General features: G+C 34.8%; 1 long non-coding RNA gene across 1 annotated transcript; it reads left to right on the top strand.

The window, feature by feature from the left end:
• The first annotated feature begins 13,749 nt into the window (after positions 1 to 13,749).
• LOC137488646 (uncharacterized) lies at positions 13,750 to 16,551 on the top strand. The gene is made up of 6 exons (XR_011007774.1): positions 13,750 to 13,797; positions 14,131 to 14,249; positions 15,183 to 15,310; positions 15,494 to 15,569; positions 15,873 to 15,915; positions 16,013 to 16,551. It is a non-coding gene; the product is annotated as an uncharacterized lncRNA (long non-coding RNA).
• Positions 16,552 to 17,224: the final 673 nt, after the last annotated feature.

The raw sequence follows: 17,224 nt of genomic DNA, 5'->3' as shown, positions 1-17,224 counted from the left end.
CAACAACAATGACTGAATGTTTTGAATGGCAAGCTCTAATGTAGCTGTGGAAGGATGCATTTTGGTGTGGTGCCCCGCTATAGAAGTTGAATAGTGGAAACCATGATAACTACAGAACAAACCGCTGTTGTTCAATAATGTGCACCTAACTTTCCTAGTTAACCTAATTAACCTACAGTGGTTAACTCTTTAAATTGCACTTTAAAATAACTTTAAGTAACTTTCTAGTAACTTTCAAAATAAAAACTATGATATTAATATTAACGTAAGATAAATATAATAATTATTAGAAATTTGTTATTAATACTGTTTAAATGTGTTAAAAACTGTATGTCTCCAGTAAATAAAAAGATCACAGCTGGGCTATTAATTATGATTATATATAATTAGCTTTTTATTGTTTTATTCTTTTATATGTATTCTTTTAACACACACGGATGGGCAGTATTTATGATGCATTTATTTCAAATACATATTTCAAATACAAAATAGTATTTTTTTATTTGTATTTGATAGGGTTTATGGGTTAATATTTTGTATCAAAATATAGTGTCTTGTATTTTTGTATTTTTAAAATACTCTAAAATGCTTTGTAAGAAGTCAACATGATGACTAGAAGAAGTCTTTGATTAGGTAACTGAAATCCTCTGTCATGCATCCTAAAAAAGTCTTGTGTGGTAAAATATGTCTTCATTATAAAATAGTGATTCAGCAGAGATGCTTTACATGATTCAGCAGATACAGCAAAAACAGCCAGAGGGGGGTATAAAGACCTTCAATTCAGCTGGGAAACTCTCTCTTCAAAACACCTCATGCATCATTACTTATTCAGAGCTCTGGTGATACATTGTGCAAGTCAACAGTGCAGAGTGTTGGAGGCCTGTTACCATCTGATTAGATCTGGAGAACAGACTGAGCTTTCCTCAAATAGCGGGTCTGCATAGACTTTTGGCCAGTGGAAACTTCATAGTGATAGATGTGGGTAAAAGGCAAAGTTCAGAAGAAATCCGATAAAAGATCCGAAATAAATCATAAATCAAAAATATAGATATGCATATTTTTGGATTAATTCCCAAAACTCTTTTATTTGTCTAGTTTAGACTATACAGTAACTATAGTACACAGGTCTAAAACTGTACAATATGTTGCTACTGTATTTTTCCATGGAGCACACTTTTCAATTCAGTGATTTCTTCTGTTTAGCTTCAAAAATAAAAATAAAAAACATACAAGTGATCCTTCTGAATAAAATGAAAATTATAATATTAGACATTTAAAAAAAGATCTTGATTCTCTCACAATTAACAAAAAGCTTTGCAAAATAACATGTCATTTAGAAGCTCTAAATATTATTTATTCTGTCTGTTTAACAATATGTTATTGGATTGGAGTGTTATACAATATGCAACAGAGATGTTTATAATAAGTGTTATATTTCACTAATATTGTAACGAGGAGACTGACACGGAGGGATCCATTATGCAGTATTTATTAGTCACATTCACACTCAAACATCCAATACGCACAAAGGTGCGAACATACAACAACAGTATCAATAAAGGTCTTAAGACTGGCGGCTGACAGACACAGAGTGATTTACCAGGCATGGATCAGAGGCAGGCGGCGTGGTTCAGAGTCCGTGTATCAGGCTTGGGTCGTGGGCAGGCAGCGTGTATCAGAGTCCGTGTATTAGGCTTGGGTCGTGGGCAGGCAGAGTATCAGAGTCTGTGTATCAGGTTTGGGTCGTGGGCAGGCAGAAGGCAAATCAGAGTCAGAAGCAGTCCGGAGTAATACACAGGAGATCAGGCAGGAAATACCGCTCAGTAATGCTGGCCGGGGCTGAACAAGACTTCGCACTGAGTGACGGTTTGAGTGTGGCTTAAGTAGGGAGCGTGGGTCTTTAACTGGATGGAGAACAGGTGTGCACGATCAGTGTAAGTGGATGATGTAATGCTTAGAAGTCCGGAGATGGCGGCCTCTGCTGGCCAGCGAAGGGAATGACTGGGACCGAGTCGGTGACAAATATAATATAATATAATATAATATAATATAATATAATATAATATAATATAATATAATATAATATAATATAATATAATATAGGTGGTTTATTCCGCTGTGGCGACCTCTGAAAATTCAGAGACTATGCCATAGGAAAATAAATTAATGAACTAACAACTATCACAGATGATTTATTTCATTCATACTTAACAGCGGAGGGCGGACTCACACAGAAAGTCATCAAGTGAGACTTATAGAAATAATAAAATATATGGATTTTCAGAAAAATTCCTCATGAGAGCAAATACATTATAGCAGCAATTAGAGAGGGGGTTCTATGGATGTAGAAATGTTTTGACAAACAAAACTTGAAGAAAGTTTTTCTAAGACATCTCAGTGATGGGTATTTATAGTGAAATGCTATTCCTCACTGACTTGCATTACCTTATAGAATCCTATACAATAATTTACTTTGTCTCATTCAGTGATACGGAGCCAAATTAGTTCACAGAAGGAAGTTATGAAATAACCATTGCATAGGCTTTTATAAAACCCTTTAGTATGAATTTGTAATAAAAACTAATAATAATATAGTATAATAATAATAATAATGATGACGATAAGTTTGCTGCTGCTGCTTCTACTACTACTACTGCTAAGTTTGTTGCTGCTGCTACTACTACTGCTTCTACTGCTGCTTCTGAAGACAATGACAATATTAATGACGATGACTATGATGATGATGTCAATAAAATAATAATAATAATGATTTTAATAAATTTCAAACACTGACTCTGGCCAAGCCGTCACAGTGGCCCAGTTGGTAGCACGATCACCTTACAGCAAGAAGGTCGCTGATTCGAGCCTTGGCTGGATCAGTTGGCATTTCTGTGTGGAGTTTGCCTGGGGGAGCATGTTCTCCCTGTGTTCTCGTGGGTTTCCTCCGGATGCTCCAGTTTCCCCTACAAGTCCAAAGACATGTGCTATAGGTGAATTGTGTAAGCTAAATTGTCCACAGTGTATGTGTGTAAATGAGAGTGTATGGGTTGCAGCTTCAAGGGCATCCACTGCGTAAAACATATGCTGGATAAGTTGGTGGTTCATTTTGCTGTGGCGACCCCAGATTAATAAAGGGACTAAGCCAAAAAGAAAATGAATGAAAGAATGAATGAATGAACGAATGAACGAACGAACGAACGAACGAACAAACGAATGAATTATCCTCCATTAGGTGTAACTGTTTGGAGTAAAAATATGTTGACTCTAACACTGTGCTAGAAAAAAAGGGTAACTTTTTAGTCTCATCCATCAAGCACTGTTGCTTGAAATAAAAATATATTATTATTCTCATCAATTGATGTCAAGTCAAGCATCATGTTACTTTCAAAAAAATTATTTACTCTATTTTCCTTGCTACTGTAGACACCAGTGTTTAAATGCTAAAGTTTTATCCCAGTTCTTCTTTTCTACTTTGATGTTTTGTAGCACAAAAACAATTGTTTGGTTGAAAAGAATAAAGATTGAAGCAGTTTCATAACTATGTGTGTCAACTGCTCTCATTTGGTCAAACTCAGATCTGAATGTCTGCTGTGATCATTTTATAGACAGAGCCAAATTGTTGTCAATTTGGACAAAAATCGTACGAGTGTGTAAATTGAGACTGCAATCTTTCAATCCTTAATCATGCAGCTCAACCACTGCAATACATTAATGTTTTCTGAAGCCAGATCTGAGTAACAGACCCAAATTTAAGTCATAAATAACATTTCACATTGTGGATCGCGTTTCAGTTTGATCCTTTTAGATTTTCTGAATTAGAAAGGAAAACAACAGACTCAGCAACTGAAGTTTGCATACAGTGATCGACCATGTCATTTCTCTTTCATCTGGTTTCACAAATCAAACATCATCTCTGCTGTCCTTCAGCAAAAACTGTGCCAAAACTCAAAAGAAAAAAAATCTAAAAACTAATGCGGTCAGTCGTCAGGGAGAAACGAAAATCAGCAATGTCAAAATCATTTCTCGGCATCTCAATTTTGATCCAAAACAGTGAATGTCAATCCATCTTTGGAGATTTATTGACATCACCGCTCCTTTGTTCTTTTAACAGGATTTTTTCAATACATGCACTCAAAGGCCTTGGAAAGCAAGCGGCCTCTGAGACTGTGGCTCCGTGGGATGAGCTGATTGATGGATGTGGCCATGCAGGGGGAATATAAATGCTGGCCTCTGATTCCTGCCTCCCCAGGGAGACACAAGACTTTCCCTTTTATGACCGGGAGCTTGCAGTGATTCTTCTGCTGCCTGGAGAGACTCCTATACTGAGCCACACAGATTAAGCTGAAGAACAAGACACTGGCAAGACTAGATGTTCTTCACAATGTCCTAAAACAATGTTAGTGGGGGATGGGTCAGTATCACTATAACAAGAGTAATATCAATGACATCAAATTAAATAATTATAAGCAATGCAAAGATCTATCTATCTATCTATCTATCTATCTATCTATCTATCTATCTATCTATCTATCTATCTATCTATCTATCTATCTATCTATCTATCTATCTATCTATCTATCTATCTATCTATCTATCTATCTATCTATCTATCTCTGTCCGTCTGTCCGTCTATTGTCCAACATTCTATATATTTCATGTATCTTTGTATAACAATGAGATCCACCAAATTCACTTGAATAAAAAAATGATAATTAATTGTAAACATTAAATCTATATAATATGTTGATATTAATACATTAGCTGTATTATAAAATGCCATTAAATGTAAATAGTATTTACCCTGTCAGGCAATCTGACTGACCAATCGTTACTAGTCAGTTACTTGTTAAGATGTTACTTTCATGAAAATCAGGCGTAAATCAAATCATTATAAAAAAGATATATTGTGCCAACTGCAGTTAAATTAGTCAACAGAAATGGTAATAACTGAGATCTTAGGCTAGCATGCCTCCTGTACTATAGGTGTTTAAATGTATAATTCTGTTATGCACTATATTACTTAAGCTTTATGTTATGACCAGCCTGATCTCACGAGAAAATGTAACTACGTTTTATGTTTGTCAAGTAAGTGGCTAATTCGTACACATTCATACGAGTTCAATCAAAAATCATTTTAAAAAGGAGGCATGGCACTCAACCTTGCCTCGAAACCCAACCGTCATAGAGGGATGAGCAAATCGTGCAAAACAGTATGAACGAGATTATGCAAATACATACAAATTAGCTGAACTAAATCAAAAAGTAAAAAATTGACGTGAGATTGTGGTGGTTATGACCTGAGAGCAAATCATTCTATTCTATTCTATTCTATTCTATTCTATTCTATTCTATTCTATTCTATTCTATTCTATTCTATTCTATGCTGTTTACTAATAATGCAGCTTTCATATTTTTGCCAGTCTTCCTGCAAAAATAAATAAATAAATAAACTTTACAGTCACAGTTCTTATACCTTTCATCATTGTTGTGTTTTTATTATAGCTCTCCTGATAATGGCAAACTGTCTCTTTTCAGACAGTTCAGAGAGCTTCTACAGAGCCATGGGATTATTGTAACGTCGCGTTTTCCTGGACAATTTAATAAAAGACAGTTTATATCCACTGTCATATTCATGTGAAAGGGATTTATTTCTGGAATGAAATACAGTTGATGTTGAGCTGCTTACTCGAGAGGCTAAACCAAGCCTTGAAATAGAGGTTTCCCAATGAAAATAAACTGCGTAACCATTAAAGTTGCTTTTTACAAGACCCACGTATATGCGTGCATATTTTTGGGGAAAGGTACAATGTATAAGTGATCGCAAAGGCTGTCAACAAGATATATATATATATATATATATATATATATATATATATATATATATATATATATATAAATCCACTCACTCGCATCCCGTTTAAAGCAGTGATAACACCATACTGGGCTAATAGCTCAGACTGCACAGTTTGATCAGAATTAGTAAAATTAGTACACAACTGAGCTACCTACAGAAAAATAAATAAAGTAATCAAACAAATAAATAATTATTTTGCACTGTACCTTCATTAAAGTTCTATGTGATTGACTTCTTAGACTGTAATTTGTCAATTGTGTTTTAATGTAGTTTGTCTTTAATATATATATATGTATATATATATATATATATATATATATATATATATATATATATATATATATATATATATATATATATATATATATATATACATTTTATCAAAAAAACAATACAATATAATATATAATTAGTCTAATCACATTGTAGTAGATGAAAAGAGTAGTAAATTATAGTCATATCATAGTCAGCTAATTAAAAGTGCTGTATGTAAGTTTGACACCCAGTGGTTGAACTAGGTATTGCGTTCCTGGATCAAAACAAACGAGAGGGGTCTGGATGCAGACCTGGTGCAGTGAAATCTGGGCTGCATCCAATGCTTTTTAATGCTCCATTTGAGTGCATTGTGTCTAACATTGCATCGCTGAGTGATGCAATCTCAGCTTGCATCATAAAGGCTGCATCCAGATACTATTGAAACAAACAGGCACAGTTTGCCAGATTAAGGAAAGGAACGTCTTAGTCAGGTCTGACTATCAAGCCTAAAGGCTAATTTGAATCATGTTCTATATAAAAGCAAAGGCACGCGATAGAAGGAATATTTTCTATATTAAAAAGTGATTTTGTTTTAGCCAATAACTCGAATTGATATATTAGAAATGGCTTCTATTTCTTACAGGTGAACAACAGAAAACTGACTGATCATCTTAGGTACACCCCATGTGCTTTATTTAGAGTTAAATGCTAATAAGGTGAGTTTGAATATCATTTTGCATGACATTTATTGCCATACTGCTAAAAGCAGCAGCAGAACGATATGATTGATCTTGAAAAATAACCAACACATATCAGTGATTCAGCATCTACATTTAATAATGTTAAAGAGGTTTAATGTATGTATTATGTATTATTAATTTAATAATATGCATTGATATGTACAATTTAATATTAATATTTCATGAGTAAGTGGATATTCTCATGGCTGTATTTAAATATCTGTCGTGTTTTGTCTGGTGCAAACAGCCAAATTGCTTATCACTGTGTATCTCGTCACATAGCGTCCTGTTAGGACATAGTGTTAAAATGTAACCTGCTCACAATGTTTGCATTTGTAATATTTATTTAATTTGCTAACTAATATCCTCATGTGGAACTCTGAATCTGTGTCTCATTTACATGTCTGCTACAGTCCACCGGAGGTCATAGTTTGGTCGCGGACGCATGCTTTAAGAGCCTTCTTGAATGACTAAATGAATGAAATATGCGGTTTTAAAACAAGGCAACCTTGTGTTCAAATATAATTGACTAAACAAGCAGTGGGCAGGTTAAAAGAACCAAAACAAAGACAGCTTTCCAGCACGTACACAAAGCAGAATAACTGACTTCATTATTGTTTTTCAGATAAACAAGAATGTTCACTTAAGTTTATTAAATATCTGCAAACATATTATGGTATTTGTATGCTTTAGAAAACTCCAAAACTTAGCACCTTTAAATTTGAACCACAGTACATGTCAACCCTTCTCATTTTCAGTTGCTCATTTGTCACATTACTAGGTTATTGATTTTTCTTAATGTGTGTGCCAGAGTCAGTGTACCAGAATCTCACTTCAATAACCTGGAAACCAGCCTTCTCTCTTGCTCACTCAATTCCTGCATATAATTCATGCACATCAAGGAGCAGCAATCAATGTGTGGGAGACTCCCAGATCTTCTGGGGGTGGGGGAGGTGGGAAGTCAGAAATTATGGCATTTGAAATTTCCTTTTATAAGAATTCCACCCTTGAATGAATCAACAGTGAGTAAATAGAAACAGAAAATAATTTTTTAGTGTCCCACCAGTGCTGATATACAACCATATAGCACTGCTACGAGTGTGATATTGCATTTATACAACAGTTCAACGGCATAAATAAAAAATAAAATCAAACACGGAGAGTCTAAAATTCCTTTTTTATAAGGAACTACTTTCTTCCACCATTCATTCACATCTGCAGCTGGCATCAGAACAGCAGAGCAACGTCACTTTACAGCAAGGGTTTGAATGATTCTCCAGTGTAAAACAGGTGATTTTGCTTATATTTTAAGATTATAAGGCTGAACGTGACAGAAATTAATTCTGCAACTGCCAAATTCCAAAGTGATTCACAATCCTGACTGCTCTTCAACCAGTGACTTTTAGAGATATGAAACCTTCATCATCTCTTTTATTTTTGCTTTTTTCTTCTTCTTTTTCTCTCTTCTATTTGAGTTTGTCTCTCTATTTCATTGAGTATCTCTCTTGGCTCTCGGCTGGAGGCTGGTGCAGGGCCAGTCAATATACTGTCAGAGCTCCATTTAGTGGTGACGTGGTGGGGAGGCCCAGAGATGAGCCTGGCTGACAGAGATGGATGCTCTGGGCCTCCACCGCCTGCAAGGACAAAGGGACACACAGGCAGGAGGAGAAGGTGGCGCAGTCCTGCAAACAGCCATCATCATCTGTAGGGAGCTGAATTGCGGTTATGGGAGGCGGGGAAGGGGAAGAAGAGCGACTCGTTTTATTCTGACACCTCTAGTTTTGTCAGCTGCGTGCGCATTATTCACTGCTGTAGGGTGAGAACAGGGCAGTCAATTACACTGATATCAGCCCGCAGCGAGAGAGATGCACTTGTCAAGTCACGCAGCGCTGAACCGACCAACCATTTGAGCTGCTGGTGACTCGATGATCAATAACACATATGAAGCTGTCGATAAATATGCCATTGTCTTTGAGTAATTCGATTTAAGGTAATTGTTAATTATATGCTTTATAATGTAATTCCATGGTGGATAAATGACAGTGTTAGTCCTTTTCATCATCTCAAAGACAAATTTGGTTGACAGATGAGGGAAATTACGGTAAAAGGAGGAGATCTGCATAATAATTGAAAGCATGCAGGAGATTAGACAGCAGCAGGTGATAAATGTGTAAGGCAATTTCTTTTTTCAGCTTATTAAAGGAATGTTGATAGTTTAATACTAAAAATACTCCCGTGACCAGGTAAGGGCAGTATTTGTGATACATGTATTTCAAATATAAAACAGCATTTTGTAATTTGATAGGCTTGATGAAAATGGTTTAATGTTAATATTTTCTTGTTTGTATTTTATGTAGTTTTCAAGTTTGTCTATATGATGCCATACAGATGCACCCTTTTGAACCTGAATATTCGTATCCATTTTTCAATTAATATAGCCAATATAGTTTGGTGCATTTAAACAAAACAGTTTTATGTATTAGTTACACAGGTATATCCATTAAAACAGTTTAGTCACCTAACATCTTTAGGAATTTAAAGATTATACATTTAAATTAAAACTACTTATTGCAAAAAAAAAAAATATATATATATATATATATATATATATATATATATATATATATATATATATATATATATATATATATATATATACACACACACACACACACACACACACACACACACACACACACACACACACACACACACACACACACACACACATATACACATATATACACACACATAAACTACACATTTTTTCACAAAAAAAAATGTTCAAATTGATTTGTCTTGTTCTTAAAAAAATCTTATAAATATTTTTCTCCAACATAATAATTTGGTTGTACATTTTTTTTTTTAGATTAGTTTCAGTTTTGGTTTTAGCACTGACTAATCTAATGTATATGCAGTAATATATTATTGTAAATCATTCTATAGAAAATATTAATTTAAAAGAGACATCTATTAGGGGTGTACTGATTTATGCTGAGCACTGTACAATACCTGACAAAAGTTTTGTCATCGATATCAGTTGTAAAAGCAACAAAAATAACTTGCAGAAGGTTTTTCTTATGAATCACCTGTTGAACTGTATCCCAAATTCACAATCATCACAAATGCTGCAGAAGACCTATAGGAACCCGCATAGATCCAAGGTTCAAACATAAATCAGTCGAGTAACGTGAAAGAAAAACTATGGTTTGGGGTTATATTCAATATGGGGGTGTGCGAGAGATCTGCAAAGTGGCAACATCAACAGCTTGAGGTATCAGGACATTTGTGCTGCCTGTTACATTACACACCACAGGAGAAGGCAAATTCTTTATCAGGATAGTGCTCATTCTCATACTTCAGCCTCAACATCAAAGTTCCTGAAAGTAAAGAAGTTCGAGGTGCTCCAGGATTGGCCAGCCCAGTCACCTAAAGTGAACATTATTGAGCAGGTCTAGGGTAAGATGAAGGATGCATCGAAGATGAATCCAAAGTATCTTCATGAACTCTGGGAGTCCTGCAAGAACACTTTCTTTGCCATTCCAGAAGACTTTAATAATAACGACTTTATTAATATGTTATTTGAGTCAGAGATGTATGGATGCAGTCCTCCAAGCTCAAGGGAGTCATAAGCAATATTAATTATTTTTCCTCTGCACCATGACTTTATATTCTATACTGTACATTATTTCTGTTACGCGACAAGACTTTTGTCTGAGCAAAGTCAGACCTTACTCTCCTAATTAAATAAATAAAAATCAAGGCATGATCATATTTTATTTTGGTAAAATAAATGTAATCTAGAGGCCTTTACCTTTCATATAAGCCAGTTCTTATACCAAATGACAAACTAGAAGTCAAGTTATTATTTGTTATTTGTAAAATTTGGATTTTGTCAGGTAGTGTACATACACATTCTCATGGTCCCTTGTATTTTTAAATTTTTTTTAAAACAAAAAATACTGTATATTATTTTGATATATGATGTGGCTGCTATACATTGTGGTTTATTTTAATACCCTTAAAATTAAGGTGTTTGTTGTTTTATTTTTAAAATACATGTTTGCCTAACACTAACAAACTCAAGCATGAAACTTATGACATGTTTCTACTTTCTTTCTTCTGTTGAACAAAAAAGAAAATATTTTAAAGAATGTTGGTTTGTTGAATGTTGGTTTCTACCATAGTGAGAGAAAAAAATAATAAGGAAGTTAATGGATGCCTTTTACTGTTCAGTTATCAACTTTTCCTCCGGGTGCTCCGGTTTCCCCCACAATCCAAAGACATGCGGTACAGGTTAATTAAATAAACTAAATTGGCCTTAGTTTATGAGTCCAAGAATGTATGAATGTTTCCCAGTATTGGGTTGTAGCTGGAAGGGCATCCACTGTGTAAAACATATGCTGGAATAGTTAGCGGTTCAATCTGCTGTGGCGACACCTGATAAATAGGAGACTGAGTCGAAGGAAAATAAATCAATTAATGAATGAATGGCTAAACTGTAGCTTTAATTAATAACTTCTAAGAATAGTCCAGTGTGTTTAGTCAGCCAGAATACTGAAGTTTTGCTCATTGTGCACTTAGTAAGTGCTATTTAAACTATTTAATCTGTGTGAAATATATATCTTATATCTTTTTATGCCAGCATTAGATTACATTCTCACCCACATCACCCAAAAGAAAACAAAATGTGAAGTAAATGTGGTGACCAAAAAAAGAACATAAATAAACAAGACGAGAGAGAAGCCGCTCTGGGAACTAATACCAGAAATACCAGAACAAAGTTTTTGAGCAGTCACACTTTGAGATGAAGTGTGAAAATTTAGTTGCTCTTACTCAGATGGGGCACCTGGCACTGCGGATGTGTGAAAATGAGTTGATAATGCTCTTTACGTGACAGCGAGCCCATGCCGTTGATGGTATGAGTGAGTTTTCTCATTACTGTTTGTAGGCAGGCCTTGGATCCGTCCCATCAACGCCTCCTACTGCCGAACAAATAACTCACCACACTGACAAATCACACAGAGACTGAGTGAGAAACAGACTGAAAGAGAGAGAGAGAAAGAAAGGGAAAGGGGACGCGAAACACAAAAACTACAAAGAATACAACATACAAAATCCACTTTGGTGGAAGTTTAATGTCATTTTTTTTTAGTATTATCAAATGACAAAGGTGAACAAAAAATACTACTAATACACATACCAGGGAAAAGAATGTGTTCCGTAATATTTATAAAAAATGTTTTAAAAGAAGTCAATTCTGTTCACCAATGACAATTTAAAATAACAGTTTCTTCCTGAATGTACTGATAGTTTCAATTTTAATGTATTCATGTTAGTCAAAGCTACATTTTCAGCATAAGCCTTCAGAAATCATTATAATAATTTATTTTGATTAAATATTATTGGTAGTCAGTAGTAATGACATTTTTCTGCTTTTTCACAGTTTTGTAGAAACTATTTTTACTTTTTACTTTACAATGTTACTGATTTTACTTTTTTAAGATTTCAATTAGCAGAATTAAATTGAAATACATAAATATATGTTACATTATAAGCATCTTTGTCTTGAAGAATTTGCAGCATACAGAGGTCACTGGTGGATTTACGCAAGAAAACCAGGCGCAAATGGCACTCACGAGAAAAGTTGTAGATCTCAAAAAGCATACACATCAGCCTCTGGTACATTCACGAAAACAAAAACTGCAAAAAATTAACTGCTGGAACGTATTTGGTGCTCTCCAGAACTGTATATAGCGGTATGTTTTCAGAATGAACCTGGGTTGAGAATTTACTGTGTCCTTAATTAATAAACGTTGAGGCAGCTCAGCAGTTTTTAACACACTGATATGAATTATTATTATCATTATTATTATTATTAACATTTTTGAAAGATCATATGACAGTGACTGGAGAAATTATGCTAAAAATAAATAAAATGTGAAAAAATTATTTTAAATTACATAAAAAAAAAAAAAAAAAAAAAAAAAATATATATATATATATATATATATATATATATATATATATATATATATTTATTATTATTATTATTATTATTATTATTATACATTTTTTTATAATTGAGTTTTTACTGTAAATAAATGCAGCCTTAATGGACCAAATAAGCTTCTCAAAATAAATAAATAAATACATTTTACTGACCCCAATTATTTGACCAGTAGCATACAATGACAGTGAGATGCAATATTGGAAATCATGATCTTAATCCATGCCTAATTAAAGAGGTTTAGACAGCAATTCATCTTTCATAAATTATTTTTAAAAAAATTTGTCTTCACGGGCTGTAGCAAATCCAGAGACTGTATTGAACAATCTTGTAAAGATTGGCTTGAATATGTGAGATAACTAATTAACTATTCATACAATTTACTCAATTTAAATGCAGTTTGGACCAAGCCTTCCATATGCCAGAAGCAGATTCTGCCTGTAGAGAGATATAGTAGCCTCCACTCTGAATAACTCCTCTAGAGACTCAAAAGCTGTTTTTTGCATTATTACTAGGCTGATTTGGCACAGATTCAAAGGTCAAGATATGTAAGATTTATTGATGGTATTCATACGACACTCGACTCTGCTGAAGAAGCCGTGAGGGCCCTTGAGCAGCTCTTGACCAGCTGTGTGAAGTAACTCTGCACTGGCAACATGTGCTCTTCCTGCCATTGAAAGGTTACGTTTCTCTACACAGCAAATTCATCAGAGTTAAATTCTCGGTGTTGAAGCATTTCAGAGTAAAGTGTTGACGTTAAAGAGTTATATTTTGATAAATGAATATAATAAGAGTTAGAATTGATTTTATTCAGTGCAAAATCAAGGAGTTATCTTTTCAACACTTGGTGGTGTTATTTCCAACATCCGGGAATTCATGCAGCCCCAGTCACTGATGAATTTTCCAGCCGCCATTTTCCAGGTTCAGAACAGCAACTGGTGAGTCAAACTACCTAAATGTTGGTATTTTACTGACTTTCTTTAAGGAAATACAGTTGTAAACATAATGTTAAGTTAATAACTTTAGAATGGAGTGACAATTTTAAACTTCTGCGGTTCATTCATGGTCGTTTGTGTAACTTGTCTAACGTTAGCTTAACTGCAGTCCTATTGACTTTTTTTCCAAGAATGTTTTTTATATATGCCCACGCATACATAGTGCATAAAAACATCAAATGTACATTTTCAACACATTTCTGTCACGCTTAATGCCATTTTGTGCGTTGTTACCCATCTGTAAAATAAAATCGACACTTCTCCTTTAATTCGAAGCAAACTAGCGAGGGAATCCCCGGACTCCGAGCCACCTAAAGTTAGCCTACTCTGCCCGGATGCTAACAGCAACACAGGACGGTTTCCATAAGTTCTGGAGAGTTTCTAAAACATATCTGGTGAGTAAATGAACATATGCTTACTTGTAAAAGGCTTCCTGACTAAAACATATGATTGTTTGTTATTCGTGTGCGTTAATTTGGTTATTTTAAACACCGCAGCCCTTTTAAACTGGTTCATTCGTGGCCGTCCATATACCGTTAGTCTATAGACTCACGTGATAACGTTCGCTTGAATTATATTAAGTGTTGACAACCATTAAAGTCGGAATGTTAACATTAATGGGTTTAAATGACCGCGTTTGCACTCAGACATTTAACGTTACAGAAGTCTTCCGGAAGTTGCGGGACTAACGTTAACGTTATCCCGCAAATGCACAGAGATTCCCAGATGCCCAAGTAGATGCCCGCAAATGAATGATAATCTCGCGGAAATCGCGCGTCTCCCGCCCGGTCATTAAACACTTTGCACACCCCTCTCCACCGCATCCCTCCCAGCTCTTCAGGTACGTCGCGCGCAAGTCACCCCCACCGTTCTTAAGGTACGTCGCGCGCAACTCACCCCACCGCTCTTCAGGTACTCATCTCTCCCGCTACCTCCCGCAAATCAACTCTGTATCCCCCGAAAATGACTTTTTCCAACTCGGGATGTTTGACGTTAGTAAGTTAGGCTATTTCTGTAGTCAGGAACATCTTAGTCAAGCTTTTTCTCCCGCATGATATTGTGCTTAAAACTATAGGCTAAACTTAAACTTAAAGACAATTTAGTGCGTTGTAAACAGCCACCTGTCTGTAAAATTAATCAACTGATTCATATTTGAGCAGCCTAATGATGATACAGGTTTGATTTGTAGATTTATTATCAATAATCAACATCTGAATCAAAATATATCTGAAAAAGTGTGAGGCATACTTTGTGATGTTCATCTCTCTTTTTTAATCTGAAGGTTATGCATATGTGTTAGATAATAATGTTTTGTTGTTTTTTAACAGCTACAGTTTTCCATACAATAACACAAGACCCTGTGACGATTGGCTGATTAGAGACAGATGGTGTATTTCCAGAGTTGGTAAAATGATCAAGCACACCTTCTTGGTCATATGTGGTGATAATAATGAAGGTATGTTTGATAAAGTTCTGTATTTGTTTCACAATAAGCTGAGAGGGTATTAGAGCATTAGAGAATAACAAATGACATGAAGGTGATAAGTTTTGTATTGTGGGTGAACTGTTACTTAAATAATGTTTTGCTCTTTGCTTTGTGCTTTGCACTTTTCCTCTTCTGCTTATCCTAATATTTTAGATTATATTTGGACCTGAAACATCTGCTAGACTCCAGGAAAGGTGGCGTCAATACTGGACTTGAAAGGGCCTAACTGGTAAAGAAACACGCATGCACACACACACATACACACGCGCACACGCTTACAGAAAACTGTAAGTTTATGAATATTTTTTACACTGTGGCCAATATTTTGGGGAAGTCAGCATCACTAAAATGATATAAAAGATTTTAAGCTCCTCTAAATTTAGCTCCAAGTGTTGTGTTAAATTCAGGATTCTGGACAGACAGCTGCCTGTTTTTCCAGTTCTAGTCATAGTGATTAACCTAATTGTTTTTGGAGATCCAACAGTGATATATGTGTTTTTTCTACTTTTCCATATCCTGTCACCTCAACCAGCTGGGAGAGTCAAGTTGTGGATCATCATGAAGATTTTCAAAAGGTGAGTTTAGATTTCTTGAATGTTTTGTTTACTTTAAATGTTCTTTTAAATATATCATAGAATTTGATTGCAATTTGTTTTTAAACATTTTTCTTAGTCATGCTGGAGTCTTGAAGAGTTCTTAGATGAGCATCACCCTATATCCGTGCATCAGGAACCACCAGACGAGCGGTCAGCAGCTACTACATCGTCATGGATAAAAAGGTCATCCTGTGGCTGGGAAGCACATCTTTCACAGGACATGCTTGATGAGATTTCCTAGCTCCAGTTTGTTTTCACATAAGTTTACAGCATTTATACCTTAATTTAAACTGCTGTGTTTGATATGGAGGACCAAGGAAACACCCGAAGTGAAAGATTTGCACGCCAAGTTGTTTAAAATGTAATTTCAGAAGAAAACTATGAGTTCAGAAGAAAACTATGAGTGACGCTATATTGAACTTTCAAATTGCTCTGATGAAACATCAAGTTTGGACCAAAGGACTGAAACAGCCTTTTTGAGCACTGGTCATACATATTTTGTTGATACTGTCTGTACTAATAAAATATTTAAAGCATATTTGACATTGTTGCATTTTAAAAACTGAATGAATTGTTGAAGTGGTGAATGTTTTCAAATAAAATGTTTTTTTATTTTATAATTTACAGTCTATTTGACCTTTTTACCATATTTACACTCAAGAGAGTGAATAAAATAAATATATTACACCAGGCGGTGTTAAATATAGTTACATTTTTTAACTCTGCCCAGAGTTAAAAGTAACCCTTACTTCGGTGTCAATGTGCCAACCCTTTTGAAAGTGTTGATTTAACTTTGTTTTGAGTGGACCCCATGAGACACTTTCAAAGTGTTGAAATTAACACCCATAGAGTTGTTTTGGGTTCCCATATTTTGCTGTGTAACCTGCTTCCACAGACGCAGGTTATCAGACAAACTGTCCTGTACATCCATGAAGATAAAGTGATTTTAAACAGCCCAGACTTGTAGTGTATATTATCACAAGCCTTGCTGTACTAATATAAACAAATCATGGTCATGTTTTACCATAAGGAATGTATTTACTGACTAATGATGTTAGTTAGTTCATAACCACTATCCTGTTCGTTATAAACCATATTTGTACAGCATTTAATAATCATAATTCAACATTTACTAACTCATTAGTGACATCCAAATTCATGCGTATCAACATTAGTGGTGTAAAGTAACTAATTACAAATACCCTATCTATCTTGAACTCTAACATCATGCAGACTTTGCATTTTGTTTGGAAATGAAAATTGGGTTGACGTCAAAACTGAATGTCAG

This window comes from Danio rerio, chromosome 20, assembly GCF_049306965.1.
Source record: "Danio rerio strain Tuebingen ecotype United States chromosome 20, GRCz12tu, whole genome shotgun sequence".
NCBI classification, from domain to species: domain Eukaryota; kingdom Metazoa; phylum Chordata; class Actinopteri; order Cypriniformes; family Danionidae; genus Danio; species Danio rerio.
This window is presented reverse-complemented; position numbering and strand designations above follow the sequence as displayed.